The sequence below is a fragment of the Macrobrachium rosenbergii genome, chromosome 13 (assembly GCF_040412425.1).
Source record: "Macrobrachium rosenbergii isolate ZJJX-2024 chromosome 13, ASM4041242v1, whole genome shotgun sequence".
Taxonomy (NCBI): Eukaryota; Metazoa; Arthropoda; class Malacostraca; order Decapoda; family Palaemonidae; genus Macrobrachium; species Macrobrachium rosenbergii.
The window spans coordinates 4,473,253-4,488,920 of NC_089753.1; the positions used below are offsets into that span (position 1 = coordinate 4,473,253).

Sequence of the window (15,668 nt, forward strand, 5' to 3'; positions counted from 1 at the left end):
AATTCTTTTTATTTGCCTCTTATGTAATTACTCTTGATATGTTTTACCTTTAGTTATTAAATTAGTTTAACTTTAAAATTCAACAGATGCGTTTCAATATCCCCCCATTTTATTTCATTTTCCTGTGTTTCAGTTTTTAAGAATGGTGAACATAATTTGATCTGATAAACTTGTATTGTGTTCATACTCTAAGGTTAAGCAAAGTAACTTATAGAAACGAGGTAACATATAGCGGTCCTCTAAGGTCTGAAAATCAACCCGTGAGTACTCGCAAGATTTTGAGAGAGAGAGAGGGGGGGGGGCGTACCTCTCGTCGTATCTCGCAGCAACTTATGGTCTGAGTTCATGTCTATAGGGACTGCTCAGTAAGTTATAGTACTTAATTGTGGTATTATTCAGTGATGATATTAGTGTGTTATCCTCGTTAGTAATGAATTGGGTTGAGAGATATCTCCCCGTAATTTAGAAACCGCAAAGGGAGCGTGGTGTTGTTACGTAAGGTTTTTAGCGATTTTTTTCACCAAGTAACAACATTAAGCATACAGTCCACTTTGTCCATACAATCAACTTTTTTTCGCCACATTATGTGTTCCTTCTTTCAGGTATCAGAATGTATTCAACTCTGCTATTGCTCATTTGTGTAACTCAAAGCGCTTTTGTTTGTTGTGTTAATTGTCAGTTGTTATTGACCTCAGGTCACCCTTGTTTCCATTGTATTCCTCGGCGTGACGTCAGTCCGCCGCTATATAAACCGCCTGTGTCCACAATAAAGTACCCCCACCAAAATCACTTTCATGCATCATAATAAAGCTTTTCATCCAACCTACCCATCTCACAGACTCATCATCAACATAGAGTTACGGGCAGCTCGATGAGCAAGAGCCCGTGCTGGCACAAAGCCAGCTAAATCTAAAACAACAACAACAACAATAAAGTAGCAGTAACTTTATCCTGCTCGTCTCTTTGACACCTCTTAAAAGCCCTTCCTCAATCATGAATTATCACGTTAGTCAATGCACCACTATATTTATAAAAATATCATTTTTGAGTAGCAAAGTACCGAGGTGCATTTGGTAAAAATTATTATTAAGGACTGCATCCCCTGGTAATGAATAAACGTTCTTTTATCTGAATCAAATGCCAAGCATGAAGGGATCGTTCAGCCAAGCTGGTATGACAAAAGTGAAATTAGGAAACGTACTGCTTGAATTTGGATAATTCTATTTTCACTATCAATAATTTAAAAAATATAGATAAGCTGTCATTCTAGGATATTCCCGTGTCAGAAAAGTTAGGAATACTGGCAGCATACGATTCGGCGTTTTACATCGGGGAAGCAACATCAGTATGGCTTTTAGCAGAATTTCTGTAGGATGATGCCCGTTATTTTTTATATTTATTTATTTTTACTGAAGGATTAATTCGGCATGGTTTCTGGGCACATACACGTATGTTAAACTAGTGAGTAAAGAAATATTATATATATATATATATATATATATATATATATATATATATATATATATATATATATATATATATGTGTGTGTGTGTGTGTGCTTGTGTATAAAATTTTCCAATTTATGAACAAAGAAAAGCTAGCGAATCATGAAGAAAAAGTAGCGATTTGCAGAGGTTGTTTGCCGGATAGCGGGTTTTCCCTTTGGTAACATTGCACTCGTTAAGTTAGCGATATTACGCATGGCGCCAAAACTTTGTTAAAGTAGCATTGATATAATATGTAAAGTGATACGCAAATTCAATCATATTTGCTGCCAAAGATATTTTACGTTTCCAGGTAAGGTTTCTAAATTGTGTTAGTACAGAATGTCTGGGTTTTCGTTGGGCTGTGATACTGATAGGGAAGTCTTTGGGGAAGCCTAGAGGTGCCTGGGGTGTTCTTGCTGCGTTAGGGTAGGCTTCGGTCGCTGAAGCCTTCTCTGTGCTTCCTGTTGTGAACGACCAATTTTTTCATAATCTGTTTGCAATGACGCCCCACTGCTTCTTTAGGTATTCTACCGTGTCCTTACTTGATTGCTTTGTCGTTGGGGTGGGCAAGCCAGTTAGGCCTAGTCTTGGCCGTTTCTTACTGTTTCTGGTGTGGCGGCCGCCTCAGACCACATCAGACACATAGGCCTTAGCCTAGTAGGCGCTTTTAACAGGGGTACATCTAAACCTAACCTGTTCGTGGATGCTGGGCACTGTCTTGGCCCCAGGGCTTCGCTGCTCCTGGAAGATGGATTGAGAGGCTATTTATGGCATTCCAGCTGGTCGTGGCACGCACACCTCAGGGCCAGATCATACACATTTCTAACGTGCCCACCTAAGCCTATTTTTTAGCATTGCTACCTTCTCAGGTAGACCTATTTCCAAGGTAGCTCAGTCTGTACGTTATACACTCCCATTCTGCATTCTGCAAACTGAACTACTATACACCCAAAACCGATTGGGCCTTATTCTGAATTACTTGAACCAAACACTTTTTCCAACTGCTGTACTGGTGACATGTTTTAGGCTATGTGATCATGACTATTTTTTGGTACAACCACTGGTTTCCTACTGTAGCCACCACCATTAATTGTTGTAAGCCTGAATAGGGAACTAAAGAAACCAAAACCAGTGGTCTGCTTCAACAAAATTGGTTAGAATCACATAATAACCAGTGGGAAAAAATATTTAGTTCATGTAGGCTATTTTGCACAAAAATGAAGGGACCCTATGTACTGTATGTACAGAGATGGAAGGATCACATGGTGTAGCTTGCATTTGGGAGGGAATGCAATCTGAGTAGACCTGCATAGGCCTACTACCTGAATAGAGAATTGCACTCTTAGGAATGGTATTTGGTCAATAATGCACAAACCACAAGATAGGCAAAGCAGTGGGAGAAGTACATGGTTCGTGCCCTTAAGTGAGGCACCGATCTTTGAAGTTCATGGAATGATCAAAATCGAATCCTTGACAGTTTTGGACTGTTTGATGTCTAAATAGGCTAAAATATACTGAAGTGTTAGTGCTCAAAAACAATTTTTTAGATGGGCTTAATGACAATTTTGTTTATCGCCGTGTGAGCAACAAATTATTGCAAAACTTTTAAATAATTTTCTAATTCCGTTGAGGTAAAAATAATTGACATACAGCTATCCTGCAATTATCTGGATTTATAGAGAGAGGGGCCGGTTGGATAATGGTGAAATCCTGATAAGGGCAAGTAAAAAAATCTAAGGGTATTCAAAGGTAACTCTTTACCCTTTCTCACTTAACCTTGTCGATACCACATAACTGTAAACACTCAGTATGCTTGTAAACAACAACCATCGCACTTTAAACTGAAAACTTTATGCAAAAGAGTTATCAACCTTTTTCCTCATATACTGCATAAATGTACCCAAAAAAAATGTACCCCCCCTTCTTTTTCGCTCTCATAAATGACCTGGTGAATTCTCTTGTGTATGGGCAGGAGAATTCACTTCGGTCTAGCCAGTCGTGCTGGACACTTCCTTAGCCTCTCACTCACCAGAGGAAATACTGCTTACCCTCAGAGAGGCCTTTGCCAACTAGATAGGTTGACCCGAACACAAATTCCTGAGATGTATGCTAGTATTGCACCAGCCCTGGTTTTATTTTGCCATACCCCTAGGTTGGGTTAGGTTAGATTAGATTAGTGCCTTTAGAGTAATTTGGGTGTGGAAACATAGTGAGATTATTTTCAAGAAAATTCCATGGTTAGTATTTAAGATATGGCATCCTGCTTTTTTCAGGGAAAGGTCCCAGTACTCAGTTACATCTTGGGAAAATTCAACCGGACCTGTCTCAACTGTGCCTGCGTCGTCATTGAACCACCTCCACACAGAAGTTTCTCTTTCACAGTCAGAGGCAGCTGTATTGGAATCGACTGCCATGGCAGCATTCCAGACAGTCTCCTTGATTGATCTTTAGTCTCTAGCTGTGGCAAAGATTACATCATCCTCTTCAGGTTCCTGTACACTTAAAGAGGGTGCTAAGTTTAGGAGACTGGTACTTCCTGGAGGTAGTAAGGCCATTGCCTACCTATCCCACCAGACAGCTAACCTGTGGGCAAACCTAGTACCCAAGAGAAGAGACGTTAGGTTATCTCGTGTTAACAGATTTATCCGTTTGGAGTAGGCATTGGTGCTCAGGAACGGACCGGTACAGGGTTCCACTTCCCTCTTCCCTAGAGGAGAGGTGGAAGCTGTGGTAGACAGACTTTGAGTTGAGTATGATGATGTGCTAGTTCACCAAGCAGTAGCCAAGAGCTCTGGGTCCTCGAGTGGCACTACAGCCCAAGCTTTGGGTCAGGCTGGAACACCCAAATACCAAAGGAACTTATTCGCGCTCCTTTCAGCCCCCTGCCCATTCCAGGAAAGGGGGCAAGGGTAAGAAGGGCAGAGGACTCTAGGGGTTGCGTTCCTCCCCACTTGCTGCCGATGGTGGGGGGATGCCTGTCAAGCCATTGGGCAAGATGGCAGCAATACAGAGCAGAGACCTGGGTAGTGGATGTTCTTCAGGTAGGATATCTAGTACTCCTTGAGTCTCTGCCACCCCTCTCCAATGATCCGGTCAGCTTCCAGACCTAAGTTTCTGTCTCACTGAAAGGCCTAACCCTGTGGGAAGAGTTGAAGGTGATGCTGAAGAAAGGCACTGTGCAAGTCATGAACGATTGCCCTCTGGAGTTTTACAGCCATCTGTTTCTCTCCGAGAAGGTGACAGTAGGAGATTGGTCATCGACCTCTCTCCCATGAACCAGTTTGTTCGCCAGACCCAGTTCAAGGTGGAAATGGTATGGTCAGTGCTCGATTCCATCAGAGAGAGTGACTTCATGCTTTTGGTGGACCTGAGGGATGCTTATTTTCAAATACCCGTCAGTCAGTCTGCCCGCAAGTAGCTCCGCTTTATACTCTTACCCTTGGGGAGATGATGTTCCAGTTCAGGGCACTTTGTTTCAGGCTCTCAACCACTCCCCAGGTGTTCACTTGGGTGTTCATCCCTTTCAGCTTTGGTCCCTGCATCTTCTGAGGCACCTGGATAGTTGGCTAGTCCTGGCGAGCTCTTTATCGCAATTACTCCAGGATTCAATTTTTGTCACGACTTGGGAGTGGTGATGAATTTCAAGAAGTCTGATCTCACACCCAGGCTAGCTCTACTTCCCGAGGTACCAAGAGATATTCCCCTCTGGCACTTCATGTGTGGAGATCATTCAGCATCTGTGGTGAGAGAGGCTTTTCTCGGCGCACAATGACAGAGATGTCTGGATACCTTTGGAAGTCCTCAGCGGCTTTGTGCCAGGGGAAATGGGCCATCTTCTGTGGTTGGTGTTGTGAATGGGGTATCTCTCCGATAGGAGTTACTCTTCAGCAGGTAGTGAACTTTCTCATCTTTCTTTGTTGAGAGAAGCTTCTCTCAGTTTTGACCACAAGGGCCTATAGAGCTGCCCTTGGCCAAGTCCTCCATTTAGAAGGGGTAGATCTCTCTGCTTTTGAGAAGCTTTGAACAGTCTTTCTCACCCTGGGAACTCAGGCCCCCTGAGTGGGATGTGACTCTCGTCATGAGGAGCCTGACTCATGCACCGTAATGAGCCTTTACAAAAGTCATCAGACAGGGATCTGACCTTTAAGACTTTTCTCACTTGCCCAGGCATCGGCAAAGAGATTAGGTGATTTTCATGACCTTTCCTTCAATGTAAAGCACTTGAGGGTATGTAAATACCTTCAGGTTTGTATGTTAGGAAAAATACAAATTAGTACTTTGAAAATTTGCCATGTCTCCTGATTTGTTTGTTCATGTCATACTTGCTGTTGTTGATGTCAGTTCTTTGGTAAGTGGTTGTTAATTATGATAGAAGGGTATGAATCGCTAATTAAGCCATAATTTTGGTAGTCTTGTTTGAAAGAGTAGCCTAGTACAATATACCCAAAAATGAAATGAGGTGGAAATAATTAGCACTCTGCAACTGTCTTGCTGTTGGCTCTCCTCTGCCTTTTCAAATGTTTTGGATATGACTTGATCATGCTTTATGTCCCTCATTCCAGGGAAGATATTGTTAGTATTGGGCCCCAGGGCACTGGCTGTTAAGGGAGTCTGTGCATCGCACTAGGGAAGTTATTCGACCTTTAAATGCCACTGCTGGTGCCCACATGTGTCACGTGAATTTATCACTACCCTCATTCCAGACAGTCGACATCCATGACTTGTACAATAATGAAATACTGAATAGTAAATCAAGCAAAGCAAAAAAAAGGAAAATGGCAAACATGATACCACATAAGAGAAAGACATGAACGCACACACTATGCAAAGACTTGCTAGATCTTGTTTTGTGTTGTTACACGTATGATATCTTATATTTTACACTATTCTCATATATATTTTTACTGTATTTTCTCATTTTTCATTTTTACAACCTAAAAGATAAACACAATTGTGTGAGTAGGGTACGAACAAGAGAGAGTTGGTAGCTGAAAGGTTAACTCTATATTCATGACGGATAGGAACAAAAATCCAGAACATGTTACATTTTATCTGCCAGTTTTTTTCTCGTTCATTGAGAGAATGTCTGCAGAGACATACGAAAATTCAGTTCCATTCCTGAGAGAAATCTCTGCAGGCATTCTCTCATTGAACGAGAAAAAACTGGCAGATAAAACTTAATATGTTCTGTATTTCTGTTCCTATCCCTCATGTGAATAAAGAATTAACCTTCATCTACCAACTCTCTCTCTCTCTCTCTCTCTCTCTCTCTCTCTCTCTCTCTCTCTCTCTCTCTCTCTCTCTCTTGTACCTTACGCATACAAGTGTGTTTATCTTTTAGGTTGTAAAAGTGAAAAATGAGAAAATACAGTAAAAATTTAATTGAGAGAAAAATGAAATATAAGATATCATAAGTGTAACAACACGAAACAAGCTCTAGCAAGTCTTTGCATAGTGTGTGTGTTCATGTCTCTCTCTCAGCATGGTATCACATTTACTATTATTATTATTATTATTATTATTATTATTATTATTATTATTTTTTTTTTTTTTTTTTTTTTTTTTTTTTTGCTCTGCTTGATTTACTGTTCAGTATTTCATTACTGTACAAGTTTAGTGGACTCTTAAGTATGATAAATGATCACACATGTCATAATAGTACTCAAGGGAATATTTTATCTGTTATTTCATCTCAGGTGTTGTTTGTCTCTCTCTCTCTCTCTCTCTCTCTCTCTCTCTCTCTCTCTCTCTCTCTCTCTCTCTCTCTCTCTCTCTCTCTCTCTCAGCACATGATTGCATTTGCCCTTTGGGTTGTAAAAACAAAAAATTAGAAAATATGGTAAAATATAAATGAGAACAGCATGAAATGTAAATTTAAAAAAATCATAAGCATAACAACATAAAATAAAACAAGCTGTGTCAAGTCAGATGTCTACCTAGCCCTCTTCACCCATCCTACACTGTATCCCCACCTGCTCCCTACCGGGAAGACTGCTTCCTAGCTCCACCCACCTTCCAAAACAACCCCATCTCTACATAGCCTTACTGCCCCTCCTCTCCCATGGTGCCCAACCATCCAACCCCCTCCCGTACACATGCGTGCACACCTTGGAAACTTCTTGAGGTTTCCCCGTCCCCTAAAACCTTTTCTCAGTCTGTTGTAATCTCTGTTAGCAATATTTTCATGGGCCACACAGCATTGCCAACCATCTGAGAACAGTTTTTTCAAATAAAAGAAAAAAAATTCATATATCTCTGGGACCTTGGTCCCTGGTCCAGGTGTGGTGATCCGAAATGAGTTACCCACTAAAATATCTCCTTTTCTCTAGTGATAGCACTGAGGAAAATGCAAGATCAGAGTAACACACTCAAAATTTCTGTTCTTCTCGGCACTTGTCAGAGTGCCACCACACATACTATGCCAAACAATTTACATATAAAGTTTTGTTTTGTTCATGAGACTTACCTGTCAGATATATATATAGCTGTATTCTCCGAAGTCCGACAGAATTTCAAAATTCGCGGCACACGCAGTGGCCGGGCAGGTGGTTAGTACCCATTCCCGCCGCTGGGAGGCGGGTATCAGGAACCATTCCCATTTTCTATTCAGATTTTCTCTGTCGCCGGACTGTCAACACCTGTTGTCAGTTCCTCCGCCATTTGGATTTCGAATTTTGTTGTCACTTAAGTATTTTGGTTGTTTTTTGGTATACGACTGGATCTGTGACTTGGCATACGCTCTTTGTGGACCGTTTTTTATTTTGCTTTTGACTTTTCTTATAATTAAGATGTCTTACCTCTAGCTATCGAGTCTGTAGCTTGGGTGAATGTAAGGTGAGGCTATCGAAGACTTCGATAGTTCCTCACACTTTATGTATGATATGTAAGGGTGTTCAATGCTCTATGATAATCGGTATAATGAATGTGAGGGATTATCTGAGGGTGAGTGGAAGAAATATGAAGCCTATATGCTTAAATTGGAGCGTGATAGGTTGAGGAGATCTTCCTCCTTGAGTGCATCCTTAGATGGACAGTCAGGGTTTTCTCCTACTAGTAACCCTGTAGTTAATTTTAGTACTAACCCTGTAGTTTGTTGCTGCAGAAGGTAATACCCTGGCTCTCGTGTTGGAGTCAATGCGTGCTCTTGAAACTAAAGTGAATGCAATTCAAACGCAAAGTGTTAGTGCTAGTGCCCCTAGTGTTGTGGAGGGGGCGTCAGATCGGCCCTATAATGCCTCTAGGCCTGGACCTCTGTCGAACTCCCAGGACCAGGGAGGGGCATGTCGAAAGCCGCATGAGGGTTACGGGGCTTCCCACCGATCTGGCGTCCCTTTGGCAGGTCCTGATGACGCTACCCAGGCTGCCAGGGATCGTGCACAGGCACGCATCCTGAAGGATTGCTTCTCGCCCTCCGACACGCCCTCCCGCCTCGGGGTTGGAGTTCTCGGTTGGACTCTCGCCCTCTTAAGAGAAGCTTAGAGGAGAGGACGCCACGCCCTCTTCCTCTAGACGTTTGTGCTCTTCCCCGAAAGTTGCGTGGATATTCCTCCATGCAGAAGAGAATAAAGTGTTTTTCGGATGATGACGCTACTCGACCCCCTGTCGCGCTAAGGCAAGGGCTAGAGCTTCTTCCCCTGTGAGAAGGAAGTATACGTCTCTCGCCCCTTTCCTTCTCTCAGGTTCAGCCCTTCTTCCGAGAGAGTTGCTTCTCCTACGCGTAAGATTTTGTTGGGTTTGCAACATCAACTGGATGCTCTCATGAACCTTTCAAGATTCGAAACTGCCTGTTAAGAGGTACAGACTTTCACCTTCGTCTCCTGCTTCGTCTTCCTCGTCTGCTAGATGTTTTGGAGCTTCTCCTGTCGCCTAGAGAGAGTGTTTAGTGGCTTCCTAATCGTCTTCCCGATTTGAGGTGTTGGACTTTTCTCTTGACTCGCGCCAGGAGCGAGTGTCTTGCTCTTCGTGGCGCTTCTCACGCTCACGCCTCACCTTGACGCCGGCGCGCGCCAGCCATGACGCTTCACGCGCGCCTCACCTTTACGCCGGGCGCCACCTAGCCATGACGCCACGGCGCACGCTGCGCCACGCTGACTCTCTTCTGCCCTTGCCACGGAGCCTCTCCCGCGTCATGCCATGACGCTCGCGTTTCGCTTCATCTGATAGCTTCAAGTCTTGTGTTGACGCCGCTCCAGTTGTACATCATGTCGCACAACTACCCGCTTCAACATCTGATGTCCTTCTTAAGACACGCAAAATTGTGAAGCGTTCCGCATTTTTTATGTTTACTATACGTACTCTAGTTGACGACTTCTTCGATCGCGGGAGTTCCCGCTTACGTATCGGCGAATCGGAACTACTTTCACCACTCACTCAAGACCCGCCAGCTGGGAAAGAACATCCTCTTTCGTCACAGCCTTTGGATGAAGAGAAACATCTTTCGTCTTCTTCTTCCTCTGATTATCAGACTTTGGCTTTTTTCTTAAGGATCTGTTTCCTGAGACTTTTCAACCTTCGGCTCCTCTCTCCACCTTCGCAGTTGTCTTTGTCTTAAGGGGGAGCGTTTGTGAAAAATCAAAATTTTCTGGGATTTTTTTATATGGCATCATACATATCCTGACTATCTTCTCAGAAAGTTTTATTTAAAAATTCGCCATAGTTAGGAGTTATAAACAAAAACAGTAACCCTATCATAGACAAAATTACATTTTTCGTATAATGTAATGATATTGTCAGTATATCGGTGGTAATTTCCTTTTAGCTATGAAATAATAATATCTAATGCGTTATATGGCAACCCTGTGGACCTAGTACGCATCAGCGAAAGACAGGAATGCCGCAGGGCAGTCAGTCAGTAGCAGCTCAGAGCTTGACTAAGTAAGACGTCGCGCTGCCCAACCTGAGCCGTGTTTTGACACTCGCTTCATTTAGCTTCATTTAGCGAAGTTATATTACTTTGCAAGTCTATTGTTATATTTTTTGGCTTTTCAATATGTCATAAAAACATCAAACTGTGTAACAGCAAGCAAATAAATACACAGAGAAGCAAAAAATATCGTATTTCTCAAAACTAAAGTTTTCGACATTCAAACTGCATCTCCTTCATAACGAATGCACCGATCTCAATGATACATAAAAGTAAACGAAAGCTAAATAAATTGCCTTCAAACAAAGGGGCTTCCATGGAAGCAACACGAGACCCGCACTTTCGAGAGAGAGTTTTTTCCGAAGGAATGTCACTTCAAGAGAGGTAGCAAGTGACTCCTTTCATCTCCAGACTCCATTAGCAACCAGGCTTCATTTTGCACAAGCCTGGAAAGAGTGAGGGGCAGACGTTTGGTCCCTCCTACTGTTAGAGAGAGGATTCTTGATTCCCTTCCTGTCTCCTCCTCCTTTGTTTTTTGTTTCCCAATTGCCATCCTGTCAAACAGAAATTTCTGTTTGACCTGCTCGAACAGATGTTCGAGCGGACAGCAGTGGAACAGGCCTTGGACTCGCTGTTCCCCGGGATTTTACTACAGATTGTTTCTAGTCCCAAAACTTTCAGTAGGCTGGAGACCCGTCTTGGGCGTCAACAGGTCGAACAACTTGGTCCGGAAGGAAAAGTTCAAGATGGAGACCTCGCAGTCAATACTAGGAGCCCTTCATCCCGGGATTGGATGGTATCTTTGGATCTCAAGATACTTATCTTCACGCCCCAATTCATCCACGTTCGATGAAGTATCTCAGGTTGTCTTGGGGGCTAGACGCCAGTTCAGGGCTCTCTGCTTTGGACTCTGCACAACGGCCATACCACGTTGAAAACACCGCTTCTCGTCCGATCAGCGAGTTAAGCAACGTTGGGTCTGGTCAGTACTTGGATGGGTGACCGCCGGGGAACACCAGATGCTGTTGGCGTCACATTTTGCTCGAGGTGTTTACACTTCTCATGAAAAACGTTGCGATGCAGTTGCACCTGTCGCACGTCAGATCTCACTCTACTTGGACGACTGGTTGATTCGAGCGTCGTCGGCGGGTATCTGGAGGACCTTCAGTTGACTCTGTAACTCGTGAAGTCCCTGGGACTTCTGGTCTGTGGAAAAGTCGCAGCTGATCCCCTCACTGTCCATTGTGTCTGGGAATTCAGATGTATTCAGCGGCTTTTATAGCGTCTCCGTCGCAAGAACGGCAACTTCTATGTACGAAAAAGTCTCGGCCTTCTTGGAAAAGGAAACATGCTCGGTGAGGGAATGAATGAGTCTGCTGGGGACCATTTCCTCGCTGGAGAAGTTTGTTTCACTGGGGAGTCTGCATCTCAGGCCTCTTCAGTTCTTTCTGTTGGAGAACTGGCAAAGCAAGGAAGACTTGAAAGAGGAATTGAGAATTCTTCCTTCTATAAAAGAGGATCTGTAGTGGTGGCTCGATCCAACGAAATTGCAGAAAGGGATCTCCCTCAATCTTCTGAACCCCGACCTAGTGTTGTTTTTCCGACGGATCGTCAACAGGTTGGGGGGCAACACTAGAGGGAGAGGAAGTGTTAGGAACCTGGAGAGAGGAACAGGTGTCCTGGAACATCAACTTCAAAGATTTGGCGGCTATCTTTTAGCTCTCCAATTCTTCGAGGTCCAAGTTTGCAATCGTGTAGTTCTAGCAAACTTGGACAATACTTCTTGTTCCCTGTTCAGCCTTGCAAGAGAGATTATTCTTTGAGCCTATGCTCGCAACATTTCGATTCTCACAAGTTTTGTTGCAGGGGTCAAAAATGTTCGAGCAGACCTGCTCTGTTGGCGCCATCAACTCCTGCTGAAGGAATGGACCCTTCATCAGGAGGTTTGCCAAGATTTTTGGAAATTTTGGGGTCGCCATCTTGTGGATCTATTCACGACCTCAAGAACAGCGAGGCTCCTCTATAAAGCTCATCTGTACTGACCCGGGGCAGTTGCGATAGATGCTCTTCTCTGGGATTGGACGGGAATAGATGTTTACGCCTTTTCCCCGTTCTAAATTCTGGGAGAAGTCATACGCAAGTTCGCGGCCTCACAAGGGACGAGGATGACTCTCATCCCCACGTTTTGGCCTTCAACCACTGGTTCTCGGAGTTTCTCTTCTGGTTGGTAGACGCGTTCGAGGACCCTTCCTATGAGAGCAGACCTGCTCATACAAACCCACTTCACGAGATATCTTGAATCTTCCCGCTCTGAACCTGACTGCTTTCAGACTTTCAAACTTGGTCAGAGCGAAGGGGTTTTTTCTGGCCAGGTGGCACGGGCCATCGCTAGAGCCAGAAGTTCTTCATCTAAAAGGATATATCTAGCGAAGTGAGCAACCTTCAAAGGTTGGTGTAGAAAGAAGGGCTTTTCCTCTTCCTCTATCACTGTGAGCCAGGTTGCGGATTTTCTCCTTTACTTAAGAGAAAAACTGCATATAGCAGTTCCGACTATCAAGTGTTATCGGAGCATGCTTTCGATTGTTTTCAGACACAGAGGATTAGATTTGTCTGACAATAAGGACCTCCACGATCTTACGAGCTCTTTCAAGACGTCCAAGGTTCCTCAGCTAATTCCCCTGCTTGGAACTTGGATGTAGTGCTCAAGTTTTTGATGTTTAGTCCTTTTGAGCCTCTCACTCTGCATCTCTTAAGGATGTTACTCGAAAACGGCATTCCTCACGGCTCTGGCGACAGCGAAAGAGAGTGAGCGAAGTTCGAGGCCGTCATGTGGGCTTCAAGGAACACAATGCTGTCTATTCTTTAAGCCCTAAGTTCTTGGCTAAGAATGATAGGTCTTCTAACCCTTGGCCTAGACACTTTGAAATTAAAGGTTTAGCAGACCTTATTGGACAGGAACCTGAGGGAGTTCTATGTCCAGTTAGAGCTCTCAAGTACTACCTTAAAAGAACACAGGACACTCGTGGTCCCTCGGATAATTTATGGTGTTCTGTGAGGCAACCAATTAAACCTATGTCAAGAATGCACTGGCATTCTTCATTAGGGACGCCATTAAGGACGCACACTCTAGTTGTGACGACTCAACTTCAAGTTGTTGAGAGTTAACGCTCACGAGGTGAGGGCAGTTGCTACCTCCATGGCGTTCCCAGAAAAATATGGTACTCAGTGACATTCTTAGTGCCACATTTTGGCGAAGTCAGTTCGGTGTTTGCCTCACACTCTTGGCAAGATGTTTAGGTAGCATACGAAAATTGCTTTTTCGCTGGGACCATACATTGCTGCTTCAGCAACCTTGGGGACAGGGGGTAACTCTGATCCTATCCCCTTTTTAATTGTGTTTTTATGGTTGTTGGGTCGACTACTGGAGGCAGTCTTCCCAATCCCTTGCAAACTAACGCTTTAGGTGTTGGTTAGGTGGTTAGTAATGCTCTTTTGTCCTCTTTGTATGGTCTATGATCTAGTCACATTGTGGTCACGCCCCGTTGACAGATCATCTAGAAGTCGCCAGCTATATAGGTCACTACCTCGCTGGGGTCTCTAGTAAAGCAGAAGCAGACTAGAGTGACAGTAACCACTCAGTCAGCTACGCTATCAGATAAGGAACCAAAATAATTTTACCAATAATTGGTTTTTTCCTAATTCTTGGCTGTCTCTACCCCCCTCCAAAGGTGGTATTCAGCTATATATATATCTGACAGGTAAGTCTCATGAACAAAATTATATTTTAATGATAAAATAAAGTTTGTTCATACTTACCTGGCAGATATATATATTCATATTGCCCTCCTCCTCCCCTCAGGAGTCAGTGGCGTTAGAAAATCTGAATAGAAAATGGGAATGGTTCCTGATACCCGCCTCCCAGCACAAATAGCGGAATGGGTACTAACCACCTGCCCGGCCAATTTTTCTGCAAAGAAGAGATATATTATAAGAAATTATAAGCACTGTGCGAGTTTTGAAATTCTGTCGGACTTTCCTTTATAGAATACAGCTATATATATCTGCCAGGTAAGTATGAACAAACTTTATTTTATCATTAAAATATCATTTTACAAATATGATAATTCTTCTTTTTGTCAATATCGAAAACCCTCAAAATAGACAAACTTTCTCAAGAGTCCAGGATTGTAGCTCTCATTATTATTATTTTTATAGGAAAATTGTTTTAGTAACATAGTTTTAAATAGTGTGACCTCTCCAGGAATGTAATCCTTGTGTTATTTTGAGAGGTAATTGTAATTGCCTGATTTGGGTAGTGTGCAGAACGACTTGAAGCAGCTAGCCTATATTAGATGGTACAATCTTCAAAATGACAAATTTTAATTGACCATCAAGATCAGGACAAATGACCAGCTGTGGTTTGATGGTACATGTAGACCATTACAATTAGAACAAATTAAACTTGGAAAAAAATTGTTCCAGTGCAAATTACACCATTTTTTTAAAATTTTGCTATGCTGCGAATAAAATTACCATATTGCTGAAAGAAAGAATAATTCCCTGAAGAGGAAACTTGAAGGAATTACTCAGCCTCATCTGCGGTGGAACAAATTGTTATCATCTGCCTTTGGGTAAGGAAGATTTGTAGATTACAAGCAGCCCTCGGTTAACAGAGGGGGTTCTGTTCCCAACCGAGGGCTGATATCTGAAAATTGCTAATAATTTATGGTGATAAATGGCGTTTGCGACGTTGTAAGCACCAATAAACTGCTTGCCGAAGCCAATAAAGCAGTTACTGATGCCGAAAATCACTTACTGTCGCCAAAAATCAGGTTAACATCGTTAGTGAAACGTGATAACCGGGCCTGCCTGTATATAGATTTTTATGTCGATGTAGTATCTTTGCAGATGAGAGCAAGCTCAGAACAGGCAGTCCCCAGTTATTGGTGGCCTTGGTTATCGGCGATCCGGTTGCATGGCGCTAGACAATAACTGGAATTTCGGCTATGATAACTGGATTTTTGGCGCACTGATATCCACTTATAGGCGCTGATACCCACCTAACAGAGGCGCCGATATTCATCGATTTCTGGTTATCAATGATTTTTGGGAACGAAACCCCCGCTGATAACCGGGGACTGCCTGTACAGTAATACAGTGCCTGTTCCAATGAGTTGCGTATCGGCAGACTGCAGTAACTACAGGTCAATTTCTATTCTCCATGTACTCTCCAAAGTTGGTGAAATACTTATTTTTAAGCTTCTATACAGGTATGTGGAATCCAAAGGATTGTTATCTGATAATCAGTATTATATTT

At 43.1% G+C, this 15,668-nt stretch overlaps 1 protein-coding gene and 1 pseudogene across 1 annotated transcript in view; both read left to right on the plus strand.

The window, feature by feature from the left end:
• Window positions 1–1,632: 1,632 nt before the first annotated feature.
• LOC136844863 (uncharacterized) overlaps window positions 1,633–15,668 on the plus strand; it is a 484,772-nt gene continuing 470,736 nt past the window's right edge. Inside the window, exon 1 of the mRNA XM_067114107.1 lies at window positions 1,633–1,798. The gene's annotated coding sequence lies outside the window, so the exon portion shown is untranslated. The remainder of the gene's footprint in view (window positions 1,799–15,668) is intronic.
• Window positions 11,265–11,382, plus strand: LOC136845369 (5S ribosomal RNA; annotated as a pseudogene).